The following is a 22024-nucleotide window of genomic DNA, read 5'->3' as shown; positions in this document are numbered from 1 at the left end:
TTCATTGATCTTTTTGGTTTCTATTTCATTCATTTCCACTCTTTTTTTTATTTCCTCCCTTTAACTAACAATAGGTCTGGTTTGTTCCTCTATATCAAGTTGCTTTAGATGTGATATTAAATTATTTATTTGTGATTTTTCTTGCTTCTTAATGTAGGTCTCAGATTTTTAATCACATTGTATGCTTAGAGCTGGTACCTAGGTAAATGTTATAGTACTCTTGCTTAATATAAAGCCAGATTCTAAGATTCTAGAGCTGGCCCTATGATTCATTACATATTTTTGGGAATGTTGATTAATTTCTCTAAACTTTGGCTTTGGAAAATAAGGAAAACATAGCAGTTCTTACAAGCAGTTGCTGCTATACATTTGTTTCTGATTTCTCTTTTTCCTATCATAAGCAAAGAAAGCATACTCTACTTGACTGCCAGGATAGAGATGGAAGACCTAGTCTGACTCAATTTATGTAGCATATCTGAACAAATGGTCTCAAACACCTTAAAATTAAATGAAAAAAGATGTAAAAATATATAAAATAAAAAATCACAGATTAAGTGAAAATGAAACAAGAAAAACAAGACCATATCAGGATACACCGTAATCAAATTTCTGAAAACCAGTGAAAAAACTATTATCTTCAAAGATGACCAAGCAAAACGACACATTAAATACAGAAGAACAAAAACAAAAATTGATTCCTCATCAGAAACAATAAAATCCAGAACATAATGGGAAAAAACCTTAAAATTAATCTAATGCATCTACAACTTAAAGTTGTAGTTTAAGTTTCAGTTTTTCAGCACTGACTAGGAAAAAATATATACACAAATCTCTCCCAATCAATGAACACCTTAATAGTCACTTTGTGACTTTTCTTTACCTAACCTATTGGATAATTCTCTAATAAATTTAGTGAATCAAAGACAATACGGTGGAAACTTCAATGAAATTTAATGAAGATCTAAAACTGAAGGATAGAATGGTTCAATCTTTTATACCACTTTCTCTCTCTCCAGTCCAATGTTACATCTATTGCCAGAGTTATGACTGTAGGATATTCAATATCCTTTATAATTAAAATTTCATCATAGCTTTTCATGATTGGTTTTCTGCAGTACTTTAAAGCTAGACTAGTATTCCTTTGATCCAATTATCAGAAGCTCATTTAAAATCTCAACTGTATATGAAATATTTATTGGTTCATAAATCAATGTATACATAAAATACAATATATCAGACAGCTATGCCTTCAAGAATATGTGGATTAGTGATCCTTAAGCTAGCAGGAAGTGAGGAATAGAGGGGATTTTCAAATTACAAAGTCATTGTTTCCAATGGTCAACAATAATGTGTTAAGGAAGTAGCAGGAGCCCTGACAGTTAGAGTGAGTTTCTTAGGTATAATGATGAATGTTATACCCCTGCATGGTAAAGTCAACTTTAATTCTGAGAAGTTGGCAATCATAGGTTGGAAGCAGGCATAGAAAATTAAATTATCATTGATTATTACCTATTCTTATCAATACATCTTGAAAAAAAATCACAGAGGGAGTCAGTGGTGTCACAACAGGAAATGTCAACTTGGAAAGACAGAAAGAAGGTGACCACATTCTTCTATGTAATGATTTTAACTCTTAAATGTTGGACTAAACAAGTTATACTTAAATCCAAATACATCAATCATTCATTTAGTGTGCAGTATGTGCCAGTCCTAGAGATAAGTGCTTCCACATATATTGCACATTTAATTCTCATTAAAGAACTATTTTAACATGCATCAAGGTTAGTGGGTCAACACTAAGAGAGAATGGAGGAAACTCTGCAGGCAAGCAGGAGCACTTACAGTGCCCCCAAAAGCCTCTCATTCATCACTGATCTTGATGGTGGAAAAGCGTGAATGTCCAGATGTAGACAATTCCTTTGTTCCCAACTTACATTAAGTGTACAGGAGAACTTCCCCATAAGGTGGGCCGCTCATCTAGGAAAAGTGTGCTTGGAAAGACTTACATGATTTTCAAGTTTAATATTACTACAACACAATGTTTACCATACATACTTAGTTTAGAACCTAATCCTTAACTAATATGTGATTGATCTGTATATCTATTTTTTTATTTATACTTGTGTGTTTTTAAATTTTTAAATCTCAGAATTTACTTTGTTGGGATGTCAGGATTTTATTTGCAGAGATAAGTCAGAACCAAACGACCTCACTGATTCATATTAAAAAGAAAACGTCCACTTTCTGATGCTAAGGAACTTTCTGTTTACTCAACATTTATTGAACATTAACTCTGTGATAAGGACTAAACACTAAACTTCTACAGTGCTTTCCTGGTACCTCTCATGTAAGGCTTTAATTTATATATTATATTTTATTATATATTTATTAAGTTATATTTTAATTTATATATTATTAGTTTTATATTATTATATGTTATTATTAGGTGTGTACATAGCTCATCTGCACAACATGCTTAAGGGCAGGATTCATTCATTCATGGTACAAATATTGATTAAATGACTATTATATACCAGACATGCTGCTGGTTACAGGAGACACCCTGGCAAAAGAAACAGACAGATGATACTGATCATCATGGAATGATGCCATGAGGGAGGTGGATGATAAATAAGTGAACAAATAATTGAAGTAGGCAAAAAAAGTCATAAATGTCAAAAAGAAACCATCAAGAAACATCAATAAAGACTACCTGATAGAAATACACTTTGGTATGGACACCAAGGAAGGCCCTTCTGAAGAAGTGACATTCTAGGGGGCCCTGAAAGATGAGAGGAGGTGAACATGCCAAGCACATTCTCCAGTGGGGGGCATTCCCCGCTGAAGGGACAGTAGGTGTGAGAGCACGACTACAGGAAAAGTCAAGGCCACTGAAGGCTAGGAAGATAGCCTGTGCCATAGTTGGGTACAAGGAATGGGAAAGAGCCAAAAGATAGGAGAGAAACAAGAAGAGGCCATTTAAAAATGAACAATGAGGGCCTCCCCGGTGGCGCAGCGGTTGAGCGCTGGGTTGCGAAGCTGCCCGCAGCCACTGCAGCGCCGGTTCCATCCCCAGCTGCTCCCCGGCCACCAGAGGAGGGTCCCACATGGTGCGCAGACCTCTCCTGCTGCCCACTGCTCCCCTCAGCAGTGTACTTCGGTCCTTCTGCCTGCTCTGCTCCCTGCTCTGGCTCTGGTGAATTCTCTCACCCACCCGCGCTTCTGACTGTACCCAGTGCATGTATAAATAAATAAATAAATCTTTAAAAAAAATAAATAAAAATAAATAAAAATGAACAATGAGGGCCTCCCTTGGTGGCGCAGGCAGTTGAGCACAGAGCTGTAAAGCTGTCCGCAGCCTCTGCAGAGTGGGTTAGATCCTGGCTGGCAGCGAGAATCCCACATGGTGCAGCAGACCTCTCCTGTAGCGCCCACTGCTCCCCTCAGCAGTGTATGTCAGTCTGCCTGTTCTGTTCCCCACTCTGTCTCTGGTGAATCCTCTCACCCTCCCACACATCTGGCCTGTACCCCAGTTCTTGTATGCATGAATAAATAAAACTTTAAAAAGAAATTAAAAAATGAACAAAGATGTAAAATATATATAAATTTTTAAAAAACACATAAAAGCATGGGCCTCCCTGGTCTCTCAAGGGGTTAATGTTATAGGACAGGGAGAGGGCAGCCCAAACCCCGCAAACCTGCCTATTCTACATGGGTTCTGCCATCCGCCGCATCAACACAAAACATAGGAGACTTTAATGGGAAGGAACTTTAATAAAACTAGGAAACAATACAGGTAAGGCAAAGAGTCTAGTTTCTAAATGAAGCATCCAGAGTTACCCGTCCCCTCGTGGGTAAAAGTCCATCCAAATGGGATCGGCCCAGAACAAGGCCCCAAAGCTTGCTACAAGTCTAAAACATCTTCCAGTGGGGACCCACAGAAAAGGGTCACAAACAACCGGACAAGCCCGGAAGGAAAAGAGCAAAATCAACATCAAGATAAAAGCTGCCATTGTCACCTCCCCACGGGTCTCACCCACATCTGTGTCACCCCGTCCACGACCAAAAGACAAGCGCAGCTTCTTCACGTGTCTCTAGGCTCCATGTGCCTCTTCCAGGTCTCCTGGCTCCATCCTGCTTCCTTCCTCAGTCTCTTCTTCAGCTTCTTCTCTCCCTGCTCAGCTCCACCCTTCCTTGGGTGGGGCAGGGAACCTGGAACCTCCCCCTTTCCTGGGGACCACCCTGTTACATTAAGACGCAACCAATGAAGCTGTCCGCAGCCTCTGCAGAGCGAGTTTGATTTCCAGCTGGCCCGGGAGCAACCGACATGGCGCGCAGACCTCTCCTGACTCCCCCGCTGCTCCCCTCAGCAGTGTACTTTGGTCGATCTGCCTGTTCTTTTTTTTTTTTATTTATATATTTTTGTTTTTTTTTTTTAAAGATTTATTTATTTATTTATTTATTTATTTATTTTTAAATAGAGGCATGTTTTATTTATTTGTTCGTTTGTTTGTTTGTTTATACAAGCACTGGGTACAGTCAGAAGCGCAGAAGGGTGAGAGAATTCACCAGAGCCAGAGCGGGGAGCAGAGCAGGCAGAAGGACCGAAGTACACTGCTGAGGGGAGCAGCGGGCGGCAGGAGAGGTCTGCGCGCCATGTGGGACCCTCCTCCGTTGGCCGGGGAGCAGCCGGGGATCGAACCGGCGCCGCAGAGGCCGTGGGCAGCTTCGCAACCCAGCGCTCAACCGCTGCGCCACCGGGGAGGCCCCAAAGATTTATTTATTTATACAAGAACTGGGGTACAGGCCAGAGGCGCGGGAGGGTGAGAGAATTCACCACAGACAGAACAGGGAGCAGAACTGGCAGATGGACCTAGAGCACTGCTGAGGGAACCAGCGGGCGAAGCAGGAGAGGTCTGCCATTCCATCTGCATATCCCTGGCCAGCCAAGGATCGAACTTGTGCTGAAGAGGCTGCGGACAGCTTCACAGCACTGCGCTCAACCCGTTCTGCCACCAGGGAGGCCCCAATCTGCCTGTTCTGTCCCCCACTCTGTCTCTGGTGAATCCTCTCACCCCCACCACTTCTGGCCTGTACCCCAGTTCTTGTATGCATAAGTAAATAAATCTTTTAAAAAATGCATAAAAGCAGACTCAAACATATGAAATATATTCACTTTTAAAGAGAAATGCAAATATAAAATCATACTGAGATTCTAAAAAAAAAAAGTTCAGATTTTATTCCACTTATTCCAGGGTTAGCCACTGTAGGTTATAAATAGAGGTGTGAGATGATTATTCTTTTCCCATCATTTCTATATGGAAAACGGGCTATTATAAGCACAGGTCAGGTGGAAAATGTGTCAAGACTGCTGCATCCAATCCGGGCAGAGAAGATGGGGTGTGGACCAAGGTAAAGGTTGTCAGTTGAAGATGGACACCTATAAGGCAGCATTTATAGGCCTGACTAATGAGGAGGCACGGCAAGGTCCCCCAGACAGAGGGAACGTCTACATGATGCACCAGTTTCTGGCATAAAGAACTAGGAGACAGTGGTATCAATTTCGAAAGACCATGAGAAGTGATGTGAGCAGATTTGGAAATCAAGGTTTCAATTTTAGACACGTGTGAAGAGCCTGTTTCCAGAATGCCCAGTGGAGATGTTAGGTAGCCAGAGAAGCAAGACAAGCACTCAGCAGAAAGCTCTGAAGAATAGAAAATGACTAGCAAATAAATATTTCCTGAATAAGCCAGACACTGGGCAAGGTGGCTGTGGCTATCCTTTATCCCGATTAGCTCCTCCTGTACTGGCCTCACGCGCCTTTTCTACTTCAGCAAAGCTCCTATTTCTTATAAGTACATAGGGCCCTTCCTGAAGTAGTTAAACAGTTGTGCAGAACCAACAACCTTCCCAAAACAGGGTCCCTGAAGTAACTAGGAAGGAAAAAAACATCTGGGGACTAACAGCCAGTAAAAGTATGTTTGTTTATACTGCCATAAAAACACCTCTATTGTATACATACATGCTTTTTGAATAATACAACACAACCATCTATTTTAGGTTTTTAAAAGATATAAATTTTGGTTATACTTTCCTCTGTGATTTATTTTTATCTTCTCTTAGTCTTTATTTAGGCTCACTATTGTTAAAAATACTTGCTCCTTATACAGCATTCAATTCATTCAGAATTTAAAAAGCAAAAAAAAAGTAAAAGTCCTTTCAAATTCCTTTCCCTTGCCGCCCACCTCACTAACAGCTCACTATACTTTAGACATGCTCTCAATAAAGCAACTCACACACATTTTTTTTTGGTTGGCCAATGTGTGTAAAGTTATGTCTACACTGCACTGCCAGTCTAAGCGTACAACAGCCCCCATCCGGACTTGTACCTATGCACATGGAAATATTTATGTTACCAAAACACAATCACAATTACACACTATTATACAACTTTTCTCCTTTACTTAAATATTGATGAACATCTTTCCATTTCAGTAGGTATCATTCTAGTTTCTTTCTTATAAAAGTCTATTCCACATCCACTGTATGGACATTTCCTAATTTCATTTTATTTCATGACTGAATATTTAAATGCAATTCTGAAAATGTGTGCTTGTATGTGTCTGTGTTTATTCTTACAGGCGCTTAAGTTAACAGTATGCACATTTAAATTTTAGTTAGACATCTCAAAACGCTTCCCCAAATTTCTCTATCAATTATTGATAATACTCTGTCAATTGTAAATGAGTCAACTCATTTATTTCTGAATTATCACAAAATTCTTAGTTCATAGTAGTGAAGAAACACAGAATGTGTTCACAGCAATACTTTCCTTAATGAAAAGATCTTATATATTGTAATATATTTCATATGCCTCCCATAAAAACCAAAATGTGCATCAAGAAATTCAGCTCATGATGAGACTCAACAAAAACAAAGAAAATAATCCAGTCAAAAAATGGGCAGAAGAGCTAAAAAGAAACTTCTCTGAAGAGGAAATGCAAATGGCCAACAGGCACATGAAAAAATGTTCAACATCACTTGTAATCAGGGAAATGCAAATCAAAACTACCATGAGATACCATCTTACACCAGTGAGAATGGCACATATTAAAAAACTAGCAACAACAAATGTTGGCAAGGGTGTGGAGAAAAAGGAACTCTCCTGCACTGCTGGTGAGAGTGCAAACTGGTCCAATCACTATGGAGAGCTGTGTGGAGATTTCCTGACCTACTAAACATAGAGCTTGTGGGTCCATAGGATACCTCAGAGGCACATCAGTTTCATGGCATATAGTTGAGGGTTTAGCTTTCTCATCTTTGCTTGTTAACAGTCATTGTCAGAATATCTCGCCTCAGGCTCTCTCCACTCTAGGTCATCAAGTAAAGCCACAAATACCACATTTAATGAAGTTTGATAATCTGAATGTTTTAAGGGAAAGTGTGCTCCCTTCATTCAATAACTAAGGATTTCCTGGTTGATCTGATTTCTGTTTTTTTCCCTCAAAATTAACCACTATTGGGCCTCCCCGGTGGCGCAGCGGTTGAGCGCTGGGTTGCGAAGCTGCCCACAGCCTCTGCGGCGCTGGTTCGATCCCCGGCTGCTCCCCGGCCGCTGGAGGAGGGTCCCACATGGCGTGCAGACCTCTCCTGCTGCCCGCTGCTCCCCTCAGCAGTGTACTTCGATCCTTCTGCCTGCTCTGCTCCCCGCTCTGGCTCTGGTGAATTCTCTCACCTTCCCACACTTCTGGCTATACCCAGTGCTTGTATAAATAAATAAATAAATCTTAAAAAAAAAAAAAATTAAAAAAAAAAAAAAATTAACCACTATTAATAGATACTTAAATCTCCCTGTCTAAGTTTGAGGAAAGTTAAGATACTGTCGTTTTTCAAAAGAAAAATAGTTCAAATATTTTAAGACATCCATAAAAGCATTTCACCACTACTCAGATGCTAGTCTTCCAGTGATAAAACTGTATGATAGGGAATTTCAGGTAATGGCTACATAAATTATTCAGAACAGCTATCTATAAAAGCAACTAAATATTCCGGATAAAATATTAAAACAATTGTCTTAAAAGCATTGAAAATCTGATAAGATAATGGGGGAATGCTAGGACAAATTCTGGAGAAAATTTAAATCCAGAGAGATAAGCAGAATATTGAACTTGCTTTTTGATCTGAAAGCACTTGCCAACACAAACATGGGCCCAAGTTTAGGTAACTTGTGGAGTAAAGAAAACAAACTGGGGACCAGGAGGTACATAGGATGATGAGTCTCACAGACTTTCCAAACTACATTAATCTGGATTACAGACCCAAGGACTATCCACTCTAAGGGACAGTGAATTTTTCAATTCACTGACCTATCCTCTAGACCACCTATCCTCTGAGGGGGAGTTTAATTTGGTATCAACCAAGGCAGAAAGAAAATAGGAAAGGAAAAACTCCCATTACCCTTGGGTAGGATAGTAGACACCCTGCAGATTTTCAGTTGGGTGTACATAATAGCCTACATAGTCAAGACCCTTCAATCTTAAACTTGGTGTGAAGTGGTTTATAAGTATACAACAACTGTAAAATGTAAAACAAATAAAATAAAATCCATCTGGAAGGAGGGTAGATTTAGTCCAAGATCTCAGAATATCCTGACAAATATTATTTTCAAGGCAATGACCATCACAAGCGAAAGAAAATCTGGTATACAGGGAAGTATGGAGCTGCGATCAAAACCGACTTAAGGAGTACACAGTAGAAACGCAATTCCAAATTTCACACTCTAAGAGTATTACACATAGATTTAACGTATTTAAAGAAATAAAAAGCCAGATTGAAAATATTTCCAGGGAAGTAAACATGGTAAAAGAATGTCACAGCAGATTTGAACAATAATATTAGAATCTTAATCATGAAAAATATAATAACCAAAATCAGAAACTCAAGGGTTTTAGTTTTAACAGCATGCTGGACACACAAGAAGACAAAATTAATAAAATTGAAAGAAAAATGGTAAGAAATTATTCATAAGACAGTACAATGAGACAACAGTGGAACTCAGAAGATAATGAACAGGTGAGTTTAATGTACCAAAAGGAAGCAAATACCACCCTAGGCTTCTACACCCAGGAAAAAATATCTAACAAGAATGACATTTCAGGGCCTCCCCTGGTGGCACAGCGGTTGAGTGCTGGGCTGTGAGGCTGCCCGCAGCCTCTGCAGCGCCGGTTCGTTCCCTGGCCGCTGGCGAGGGTCCCACAAAAAAAAAAAAAAAAAGAATGACATTTCAGGCAAACAAAAACTGAATTAGTTCATAACCAAGAGAGGTATAGATAAAAAAAAGTCATTTCATAATGTAAAAAGTTGCAATTTGGCAGGAATATATTATAAGTTTAAATGTGATTAAGCATCAAAAAATAAAATAGCATTTTTCATTCAAACTCCAGAAATATGACTATAAAACTGAGGTTACTAAAGGGAGATGGGAGGGTGGGTAGAAAAGGGGGCAAAGAGACATGATAGACTTTGGCAGAGGATTATGGGTGTCTTGGTGGTGGGTACAGTGAGGTAACACCACCTGAAGAGGAGGGACTCTATGTTTCTTTTTCTTTTTTTTAATTTTTTAAAAAAGATTTATTTATTTATTTATTTATACAAGCACTGGGTATAGTCAGAAGTGCGGGAGGGTGAGAGAATTCACCAGAGCCAGAGCAGGGAGCAGAGCAGGCAGAAGGACCGAAGTACACTGCTGAGGGGAGCAGCAGGCAACAGGAGAGGTCTGTCATGCCATGTGGGACCCTCCTCCTATGGCCAGGGAGCAGCCGGGGATCGAACTGGCACTGCAGAGGCTGCGGGCAGCTTTGCAGCCCAGCACTCAACCGCTGTGCCACCGGGGAGGCCTGGAATCTATATTTCTTAATCATACACAATGTCACCTTAAAAGCCAGTGTAACCTTAATTAAAAAAAAAAGGTAAAATTATGGAAGCTCTATGTTTAGTAGGTCCAGAAATCTCCACACAGCTCTCCACAGTGGTTGGACCAGTTTGCACTCCCACCAACAGTGCAGAAGAGTTCCTTTTTCTCTTTTTTTTTTTTTTTTAATAGAGGCGTGTTTTATTTATTTGTTTGTTTGTTTTATACATGCACTGGGCACAGTCAGAAGCGCGGGAGGGTGAGAGAATTCACCAGAGCCAGAGCAGGGAGCAGAGCAGGCAGAAGGACCGAAGGACACTGCTGAGGGGAGCAGCGGGCGGCAGGAGAGGTCTGCGCGCCATGTGGGACCCTGCTCCAGTGGCCGGGGAGCAGCCGGGGATCGAACCAGCGCCGCAGAGGCCGCGGGCAGCTTCGCAGCCCAGCGCTCAACCGCTGCGCCACCGGGAGGCCCAAGAGTTCCTTTTTCTCCACACCCTCGCCAGCATTTGTTGTTGCTAGTTTTTTTAATATGTGCCATTCTCACTGGTATTTACCCAAAGGACACAGAAACATCAATTCCAAAGAACACCTGCACCCCTATGTTTATAGCAGCACTGTTTACAATAGCTAAGCTTTGGAAACAACCCAAATGCCCAAAAATAGATGACTGGATCAAGAAGATGTGGTACATATACACCATGGAATATTACTCAGCATTCAAAAAAGATAAACACATGCAATTTGCAGCAACATGGATGGCGCTGGAAGGGATCATGCTCAGCGAAATAAGCCAAAAAGAAAAAGAAAAATACCGGATGGTCTCACTCATAGCAGGAATCTAGAAAACTTAAATAAGGGACCAGGAAAATGAATAACTATAAGAAAGTGAAAATCAAAATCAACAGAAAACTATGAACCAGAGACACTTTTAGGGGGGCGGGGGCGTGAGGGGAGGGATTGGGGTCAGAATGGGGGGGCTGCAATTGTATGGGGAATATAACAATAAAATTTATAAAAAAAAATAAAATAAAATAAGTAGCAAAGTATAAGAGATTAAATAAAGTAGAATTTGGTAGATAAATAAAATTTGTAAAAATATTGAAATGGTAGGGCCTCCCTGGTGGCGTAAGGGGTTAAGACGCAACCTGTGAAGCAAGCCACAGCCACTGCAGCATGAGTTCAATCCCTGTCTGGCCAGAGAGCAACCCACATAGCGCAGCAGACCTCTCTTGTCTCACCTGCTGCTCCCCTCAGCAGTGTATTTCAGTCAGCCTGCCTATTCTGCTCCCCACTCTGTCTCTGGTGAATCCTCTCACCCCCCACACCTCTGGCCTGTACCCCAGCTCTTGTATGCATAAATAAATAAATTAAAAAAAATATTGAAATGGTGATTTCATACATGAAAGCATTACAATGCCAAAATAACCCTGTGGCAATGATAAAAAAAAAAAAGGTAAAATTAAAAAAGAAAGTTTAAAATCAAATTCAAACTTTCAAATATGAAATTCAATTTATATCGTTGTGTAAATATATGAGTATTGATAATTATTAAACATAAAAAGTAAAATAGCCTCAAAATATCTGAAGCAAAAAAACTAACATAAATCCAAGGATAAATAAACAATCATTATTCATGAGATACTCTTTAACACTACTTTTTGGGTCACATAAAATAAGCAAATGAAAATAAAAAATAATACAGAATAGTTGAACAACGCAATTAGCAAACAACTTAAAGGCCTTATACAAAGCGTCATTTCAAGCAATTTTAGGATGATACCATTTCATGAACACCCAGAACATTTACAGAAATTGACCATTCGCAGCTGAAATAATATAGGAGAATAAATGATAGACAGTTACACTCGACAATATGCATGACTCTTACAGATAATCATCTTTAGCAAAAGATGATAAAACAAAAGAGTATACACTGTGTATATGTGTGTGTATATAGAGAGAGTATATATGAAAATACACACACACACACACACATATATATAGTATAAAAGAGCAAAACGAATCAAGGGTGTTAGAAATCAGAATAGTGGTGACCCATGGTGGGTGAGTGGGTAGTGACAGAGGCTTCCAGTATGTTGATCCGTGTGCTTGTTACACGGGTATATTCAATCGTGGACATTTATCCAACTGTGTATTTATTACGAGTGTGCTTTTCTACATGTGTTATTATTCTTCAAGAAAAATTTAAAGGACTATATGCTAGATTGCAAGGTAAATTTCAACAATTATCAAAGAATTAAAATCAACTGGATATGATTTGAAGAGAGTGCAGTGTAACTAGAATTCTATACCAAAAGATTATAGATTATCTCTAGATGTAGAACATCTTTATGTGTTTGGATATTAACAAAAAGAAAATACTACATCTGAAAACTTATGATGGACTGATTGAGACTTGCTTTATGGCCAAGAGTATGTTTAATTTTGGTAAATGTGCCATGAACATTTTAAGAATTTATATTCTTTAGTTGTTGGTGATTTTATACACACAGTTTATTAGTCCTGTTATTCAAATTTTCTATATCCTTATCAATTTCTTGTTTTCTTGTTCAGTTTCTAAACAAAGTATGTTAACATTCCCCATTCTGATATAGAGAAATATCTATTTCTCCGAGAGTGCAGCCATTTTTGCTTAATATAATTAAAGACAGTGTTACTGTTTTGACATTTAATACTGTTTTATCTTCCTGATGGATTGATCTTTTTATCATTATACAATGTTCCTATTTTATCTACAAGGCTTCTTTCCTTAATGTCTATGATAAATGCTATTTTTACAGAAAGCTTTATCATTTCCTTTTGGTAAATGTTTGCATGGTATATCTCTGTCCATCATCTTCTTTCAATCTACCTTCATTATTTTAAAAAGGGTGTCTTTAATAAGTGACATATGGTAGTTTACTTTCTAACCAATATGAACATGTTTGTTAACTGGAATGTTTAGTCTGTTTATATCTAATGTAATTACTGATATACTTAGATTTAAATCTAACATCTTATGATTTGTTTTTATTGTTCCCATCTATTCTAATTTGCCTTTTTCTCCTTGTCTTCTTTTGGATTGATTACGTATATTTTTATCCTACTCTCTCTCCATTATTATCTTACTAGATATACATTCTTTTTTAATACTGTAAGTAGATTACCATAGGAGGTACAATATGTATTTCTTCCTTTATCCAGGATATTTTTTTTGGGTAAAAAATTTTAGGTTTGCAGATGTTTTCTTTAAGTCCTTTGAAGAGGTCATATCTTTGGTTTTTAGTTTCCTTTCATGAGCACTCAGTTGTCAGTTCTAATATAGTCTATTTAAAGGTCATGTAGTCCTTTATTTTCTAGCTGTCAAAGATGGCTCACTGAAAAACTAATAAAATCAATTAATCCATGGCAAAATAGAAAAGAAGAATAAAGCACAACTACCAATTTGAGAACTATAAGAAGAAATATCACTATTGTTTCTATAACATTAAAATAAAAATAATATGCAAACAGTGTGCGAAAATGGAAAATGATGTAAAATATATATATATAGGGCCTCCCTGGTAGTATAGGGGTTAAGTCTCAGCACTATGAAGCTATCTGCAGCCACTGCAGCACAATTTTGATCCCCGGCCAGGGAGCTAACCCACATGGCTCAGCAGACCTCTCCTGGCTCACCCACTGCTCCCTTCAGCAGTGTATTCAGTCAATCTGCCTGTTCTGCTTCCCACTCTGTCTCTAACGAATCCTATCACCATCCCTGGACACCTCTGGCCTGCACTCCAGCTCTTGTATGCATAAATAAATAAAATAAATATTTAAATATATATATAATTTTAAAAAATTAATAGGAGCACCTAAAGCAGAAACAACATAATAAAAAATTTTAAAAAAAGAGCACATCAAACTAAAAATGTCTTCTGTGACAAAATGAAAAGATAACGTAAATGAAAAGGGGCTAATGTTTGCATTAGGGAAATGCAAACAAAAACCACAATGAGATATCATCTAGTGCCTGTTAGAAAGTTGTCATTAAAAAGACAAAAGGTATAATGCTGGTGAGGATGTGGTGGAAAGGAATCCTTGCGCACTGCTGGTAGGACCGTGAATTGGTAGAGCTACCGTGTAAAGCAGTATGGAAGTTCCTTGAAAAATTACAAATAGAACTATCATCATATAATCCAGCAATTCCACTCTGGGAATATATTTAAGGGAAACAAAAACACTATGTTGAAGAGCTGTCTGCACCACCATGTCCAAGGCAGCATTAACGATAACAGCCAAGACAAGAAACAAGCCAAGTGTCCAGTGACCACCACATATATTCAGCCAAAAAAAAAAGAAGGAAATTCTGCCTTTTGTGACAATATGGATGGCCCTTGAGGGTGTTATGCTAAGAGGAATAAGTGAAACAAAGAATACAAATACTATATGATCTTACTTATATGTGGAGTCTTTAAAAAAGAAAGTGATAGAAAGAGAGGTCAGGTTGGTAGTTACCAGAGCCAAGGCAGTGGGAGTGGTGAATTGGATGGAGGTGGTCAAAGGTACAAACTTCAGTTATCAGATAAATAAGTACAGGGGATGTACTGTTCAGTATGCTGACTGTAGTTAACCTGCTGCATGGTATCTTTGAAAATATTGAGAGAGAGATGCTATGAGTTCTCATCACAAGAAAAAAACTTTATGTAATCTATATGATTCAACTGATGCTAACTAAACTTATCATGGTAGTCATCTCACTATATATAAAAATATATGTTAAATATCATATTGTACACTTTGAACTTGCACGTTCTGCTTATCAATTCCAAAAAAAAAAAAAAAAACCTAGAAAAAGTAAGATATACTGTGAGGTTTTAAGTCCACACATCATAAAATGTAAATTAAGTGCACAAATTTATAAGAAAAAAACAATTAACCAAACTGGTACAAGTAGAAATAGAAGACCTATATATTTTATAGATATTATAGACACTGAGTTTAAAATTTAAAACATTTTCATGAAAAGAACTCCAGACCTTTAAGGTTTCACTAAAATTCCCCCAAACATTTGTGGGAGAAAAACCACTCATTTACACACACTTTCCAAAGAACTTAAAGGGGTAATCCTTCTCAACTTACTATATAAAGCCAACATAGCCTGGATGCCAAATCCTGACAAAAACATTAGAAAAATTGAAAATTAAAAGCCAATTCCTAGCATAAACACAGACTTTTAAAATTCTAAGAAAGTGTCAGGAAACAGAATCCAATGATACAAAGAAGGATAATAAATCAACACCCGTCTGTATTTATTCCAAGAATGCAAAATTGATTTATCATATATAAAGCAAGTTAATACATGGTGTGAATAAAATAACCACATGATCGCCTCAATAAACAGAATATTGTTGTAAATTTAACACCCATCCATAATTTATTTTATTTTAAATTGTTTTTTAATATTATTATTTTTATTTTTACATCATTGTTCATTTTTAAACAATATTTGCTTCCCCCCACCCCCTCAGGTGTAGTCCCCATAGAGTTTCCTTCACCAATGCACCCGTGCACCATCACCTCAGTCCCCTATGCGCCTCCCTCCCTCCCTCTGATCCCTCTCCCTCCTCCTCCCCCGCAGGATGTCTCTGATTTATAATTGTCTGTTTTTCCTTTGTTGTGTTTTGTATTGTTATTATTTTTTTTACACTAATGTCTTATTTGGTTCCCCTATATATTCCTGCTATAAGTAAAACCATCCAATATTTTTCTTTTTCCTTCTGGTTTATTTCACTGAGCATAATTCCTTCTAGCTCCATCCAAGTTGCTGTGAATGGCATGAGTTTATCTTTTTTGATTGCTGAATAATATTCCATTGTGTATATATGCCACATCTTCTTGATCCAGTCATCTATTTGGGGGCATTTGGGTTGTTTCCAGGTTTTACCTATTGTAAATAGTGCTGCAATAAACATAGGTGTACAGGTGTTCTTTTTTTTTTTTAAAGATTTATTTATTTATACAAGCACTGGGTACAGTCAGAAGCACAGGAGGGTGAGAGAATTCACCAGAGCCAGAGCGGGGAGCAGAGCAGGCAGAAGGACCGAAGTACACTGCTGAGGGGAGCAGCGGGCAGCAGGAGAGGTCTGCGTGCCATGTGGGACCCTCCTCCGTTGGCCGGGGAGCAGCCGGGGATCGAACCGGCGCTGCAGAGGCTGCGGGAAGCTTCGCAACCCAGCGCTCAACCGCTGCGCCACCGGGGAGGCCCTACAGGTGTTCTTTTGAATCAATATTTTTGTGTCCTTTGGGTAGATCCCTAGTACTCACATGACTCAACAAAAACATAATAAACAATCCAATCAAGAAATGGGCAGAAGAACTTAAAAGACATTTCTCCAAAAAAGGAAATGCAAATGGCCAACAGGCATATGAAAAAATGTTCAACATCCCTTATAATCAGGGAAATGCAAATCAAAACCACACTGAGATACCACCTCACACCAGTAAGAATGGCACATACCAAAAAAAAAAAGCAACAACAAATGTTGGCGAGGATGTGGTAAAAAAGGAACTCTCTCCTACATTGCTGGTGGGAGTGCAAATTGGTCCAACCACTGTGGAAAGCTGTCTGGAGGTTCCTCAGTCTACTAAAAATGGAGTTACCATACAACCTGGAAATTCCACTATCCATCCATAATTTAAAACTCCATTCATGAGTTGGAAAAAAAATTTTAAAAAGAAAACCTTCTTAACCTGATAAATGGTCCCTGAAAAAAAATCAAACAATATATTTCATGTTAGATATTAAAAGTTTTCTCTCTGAGTTCAGGAATAAGACAACCCATTTTCATCACTTCCATTTAACAATGCCATGAAATCAAAAGCCAAAAAAACTAAACGATAGAAAGTTTAAAAAAAAAAAAGCTAACATCACTCAGACATGACATGATACTATATATAAAAGATCTAAAATAATATTTTTAAGTGTGAGATTTTAAAATAAATTTAGCAAGGGCACTGGGAACAAAGCTAATACAACATTCAGTTTTATTTCTATACGCCTGTAGTAAAAACCAATTAAAAATGAAATTTTTAAGAAACATCAAGAGTGCTGCTGGGCTGCAGGTCTGTCTACAAGCTGCAGACTCTGGTGCCTGTTCCACATGATGGGGTTGATAAAAGCTATCTAGAGTAAGGTCAACCTCAGGACATACAAGTGAAATTTAAAAGAAGGCAAGAGTGCAAAACTTGATTACTATGCTCAAAAATGCATGGCAATCCAGGATAACACTGAGTATAACACATTCAGATATGGGATAATAGTTCATGTAACCAAATGAGAAATCAGATTGCCTAAGTTTGTGTGGAAGGAGACAGGATAGTCTTTGCTGTTCATGCTCACGAACCCCCCAACTTTGGTGCGAAGGTTGGCCTCGCAGATGATGCTGCAGAATGTTGTACTGGCTGCTGCAGGCCCGTAGGCTTCTCAACAGGTGTGGTTTGGACACGATCTACAAAGGCCAAGTAGAGGTGACTGGAGGTGAATACAATGTGGAAAGCATCGACGGTTAACTAGGTGCTTTCACTTGCTATCTGGATGTTGGACCTGCCAAAACTAGTACTGGGGATAAAGTTTTGGGGGGCCCAAAAGGAGCTGTGGATGGAAGATTGTCCATTCCTCACACCAGTTGATTTCCTGGTTATGATTCAGAAAGTAAGCAATTCAATGCTTTCTGCACTTTGGAACCATATCATGTGCCAGAACGCTGCGGATGACATGGATTACTTAATGGGAGAAGTTGATGATGCTTATAAGAAACAATTCTCTCAATATATAAAGAACAACATCACTCCAGACATGATGGAGGAGGTGTTGAAGAAAGCTCACACCGCTATACAAGAGAATAGTCTATGAGAAGAAGCCTAAGAAGGGAGTTAGGGGCCTCCCTGGTGGTGCAGGAGGTTGACTCTTAGCACAATGAAGTTATCGGCAGCCACAGCAGCATGAGTTTGATCCCCGGCCAGGGAGCTACACACATGGTACAGCAGACCTCTCCTGTATCCCCCGCTGCTCCCCTCAGTAGTATATTTCAGTCAGTCTTCCTGTTCTGCTCCCCACTCTATCTCTGGTGAATCCCCTCACCCTCCCCACTCTGTCCTATACCCCAGTTCTTGGATGCATAAATAAAATAAATCTTTAAAAAAAAAGGAGGTGGGCCTCCCTGGTGGCGCAAGGGGTTAAGCACCGCACTATGAGGTGATCCGCAGCCTCTGCAGCACAGGTTCAATCCCTGGCCGGACAGGGAGCAACCCACATGGCGCAGCAGACCCCTCCTGTCTCACCTGCTGCTCCTGTCAGCAGTGTATTTCAGTCAGTTTGCCTGTTCTGTTCCCCACTCTGTCTCTGGTGAATCCTCTCACCCCCCCCATCTCTGGCCTGTACCCCAGCTCTTGTATACATACATACATACATACATAAATAAATAAATAAATAAATAAATAAATAAATCTTTTTTAAAAAAAAGGAGTTAAAAAGAAGAGGTGGAGGGCCTTCCCTGGTGGGGCAGTGTTTGAGCGCTGGGCTGTGAAGCTGCCTGCAGCCTCTGCAGTGCCGGTTCGGTCCCCGGCCGCCAGCAAGGGTCCCACATGGTGCAACAGACCTCTCCTGCCACGTCTGCTGCTCCCCTCAGCAGTGTATTTCGTCAGTCTGCCTGTTCTGTTCCCCGCTCTGACTCTGGTGAATTCTCTCACCCTCCCGCGCTTCTGACTGTACCCAGTGCTTGTATAAATAAATAAATAAATAAATCTTTGGGGGGGGGGAAAGAAGAGGTGGAACAGTCCCAAAAGATCTCTTGCCCAGAGGAAAGATGGGGTAGCTCAGAAAAAGGCAGGCTTCCTCAGAGCTCAAAAGCTGGAGCTGTTGAGAGCTAATAAGCCAAAACATTTTTTATGGAGATTTTTCAATAAAGACAAAACAATAATAAACTTACTAAGCCAAAAAAAATAGTATCAAAATATTAGATATCTAGTGAGAATTTTGCAGTATCACTACATACATTCTCTTGCAGATACACATAAACATTGAGATAAAATAATAAATAAAACAAATGGAAAGATATACCATGATAATGGACTAGATGTTGATGGACATGTTGTCATCATGTCAATAAACCCCTTATTTTTATAAAATAATTAAAATCCAAATGAAATAGTCACAGTATCAATAGTCCCTACATTTTCTGTAGATTCAATGTAATACCTATTAAAATCAGAGCAGGGTTTTGTGGGGGGCGGGTTTTGGTAGAAATTGACAAGTTGAGTCTACAACTTATATAGAAATGAAAAAAGCCAAAAATAACTAAGTTAATCTTGAACCAGAAGAACAAAGTGGGGGAATTTATGAAGTTATATACAAATATGAATTAAAAGCTACTGTATTTAATGCAGAATGGTAACTGGCACAAGAATAGACAAGTAGACCAGTGAAATGGAATTGGTCTAGAAATAGCTGTGATTATGCAGTCATTTGGTTTATGACATGGACAGCACCGCAGAGTAGTGTGCAAATGTGATCTTTTCATTAACTGGCACTGTGTATGCAGGAAAGGCAAGTAGATTTACAAATGGAAAAAGTGAATCCCAGCTCCTATATGACACGATACAAAAAAAAATTTTTTTTAGATGGATTTAAGATTTCTTTTTTTTTTTTTTTTTTTTTTTATGTTTTTCTTTATTTATTTGTTTTGCTTGTTTGTTTGTTTTTTTTTGTTTATACATGCACTGGGCACAGTCAGAAGCACGGGAGGGTGAGAGAATCCACCAGAGCCAGAGCGAGGGGCAGAGCAGGCAGAAGGACCGAAGTACACTGCTGAGGGGAGCAGCGGGCGGCAGGAGAGGTCTGCGTGCCATGTGGGACCCTCCTCCGGTGGCCGGGGAGCAGCTGGGGATCGAACCGGCGCCGCAGAGGCCGCGGGCAGCTTCGCAACCCAGCGCTCTACCGCTGCGCCACCGGGGAGGCCCGGATTTAAGATTTCAATGTGCAAGTTAAAACCTGAAAACTAATGGAACTATGGCACCACTAATCAGATGTGGCTTTTTAAACTTACGCTTAAACTAATTACAATTAATAACATTTAAAATTCGGATCCACGGTTTTACTGGCCCCATTTCAATTGTCTAGTTGCCACGTCTTACATATGCAAATATAGAAAATTTCTAACATGTCAGGAAATTCTATTAAACAGCAATGGTCTAGAATATAGGAGCATATCTTTATGACTTTGAAGTAGGCTACATTTTCATTAAAAGGTTAGAGAGAGTACTAAGTAAAAAAGATAATATTGATATGGGGGCTCATTAAAATTAGAAATTTCTGTTATTAAAGAAATACCATTAAGAAGCAAGGACTATTTCTATATACTAGTATGGAATACTGTAGTGAAATGTCAAAGTGGAGAACAATATGTATTGTTTTATTTTTAAATTATTTTAAAAAGTGAAGATAGGCACCTATAATGTATTTGGTTATACTTTACAGATATACTTACATTTTTAAAATTATATAAGGATAAACCATAAAATATGATTCCCTATACAAGAGGGAAGAACTAAAGTAGATAAACAGGAATAGTAGATATTAGAGTTCTCTGAAAACACTGTTTTATAAGTTTACTTTGGAATCATGTAAATACTTGACATTATTACAAAAGAAAATTAAAATTTAGAAACATGCTCTAAATTTGAAAGCAACTTGAAACAAATGAACCCAACTCTTTGTGTAGTTGGTGGTCTAACTAAAAAAAGACAAACTAGGGCCTCCCTGGTGTCGCAGGTGGTTGAGCGCCGCACTGTGAAGCTGTCCGCAGCCTCTGCAGCGCTGGTTCGATCCCCACCAGCCAGTGAGAAGTCCACATGGCGAAGCAGACCTCTCCTGTCTTGCCCGCTGCTCCCCTCAGCAGTGTAGTTCGTTAGTCTGCCTGTTCTGTTCCCCACTCTGTCTCTGGTGAATCCTCTCACCCTCCTGTGCATCTGGCCTGTACCCAGTTCTTGTATAAAAATAAATAAATCTTTAAAAAAAAAAGACAAACTATTCCAAGACACTTTAAAACATGTAATTTGACTGTACATGCCTACTGGGATATACCCAACAAATGAAAAGAATGGTAAAAACACTAAACAGATATTGTAATCATATCATTGATGTGGTGCTGATATTGTTTTCTTTTTTTTTCTTTTTTTAAATTTTTAAAAAAGATTTATTTATTTATTTATTTATTTATACAAGCACTGGGTAAGGTCAGAGGTGCAGGAGGGTGAGAGAATTCACCAGAGCCAGAGTGGGGAGCCGAGCAGGCAGAAGGACCGAAGTACACTGCTGAGGGGAACAGTGGGCAGCAGGAGAAGTCTGTGTGCCATGTGGGACCCTCCTCCGTGGCTGGGGAGCAGCCGGGGATCGAGCTGGTGCTGCAGAGGCTGCGGGCAGCTTTGCAACCCAGCACTCAACCACTGCACCACCGGGGAGGCCCTGATACTGTTTTCTAAGTCTGTTTGAATAGTGTGGAGTTCAATGAATTCCATAATAAATAATTATGTTGCTATAAATGAAAACTGGGATATTGGTGGAGAAAAGCAACATAATTTGGGAATTTAGGGGAGAAAAGAACAATAAATGTAAGATTGATAAAAGTAAGTGAAAGCTTTATAATACTGAACTTGAATTAGAAAGATTAGTATGAACTTGTGATGTATTTTATCTTTTTCAAAAATGCACAGTCACTGAAAAAAAGTAGTAACTCTGACTTGACACTAGAAACACACCTCTTGTTCAGATTATATCTCTTAATATCATCCCCTATAAAAATAAAGAATTGAAGGAGAATAATGGGTTACAGATCTGAGACAGGAAATATATAAGACGAATATGGATATTTGCAAACCAGGAAGCAGACAGACATTATGTCAAAAATGAATGAAATGAGTTTGTCACTTCAAGGAACTCAACTGACAGTATTTGCTATGAAGGATAAATTTTAAGATTTTTAGTAAGAATTATAATTCTGGAAAACTTGTGTCTACTACTATGAGTTTGTAGGTTCCCAATACTAAAATACTGTTTTATGAGATTGGCAAATG

General features: G+C 38.8%; 1 protein-coding gene and 1 pseudogene across 14 annotated transcripts in view; one reads left to right on the top strand and one right to left on the bottom strand.

Moving 5' to 3' along the window:
• The window catches only part of LOC311182688 (protocadherin alpha-C2), a gene marked incomplete at its 5' end in the record, with an annotated part of 214278 nt that overhangs the window by 70521 nt on the left and 121733 nt on the right, over positions 1–22024 (bottom strand). The window lies entirely within an intron of this gene.
• LOC311182825 (large ribosomal subunit protein uL18-like) lies at positions 13963–18970 on the top strand (annotated as a pseudogene). Its single transcript has 4 exons — positions 13963–13968; positions 17100–17826; positions 18717–18811; positions 18961–18970. The product of its transcript is annotated as a large ribosomal subunit protein uL18-like (transcript).

This window comes from Talpa europaea, assembly GCF_964194135.1.
Source record: "Talpa europaea genome assembly, chromosome: 13".
NCBI lineage: Eukaryota > Metazoa > Chordata > Mammalia > Eulipotyphla > Talpidae > Talpa > Talpa europaea.
Note: the sequence above shows the minus strand (reverse complement) of the source record. Positions and strands in the feature narration are given on the sequence as shown.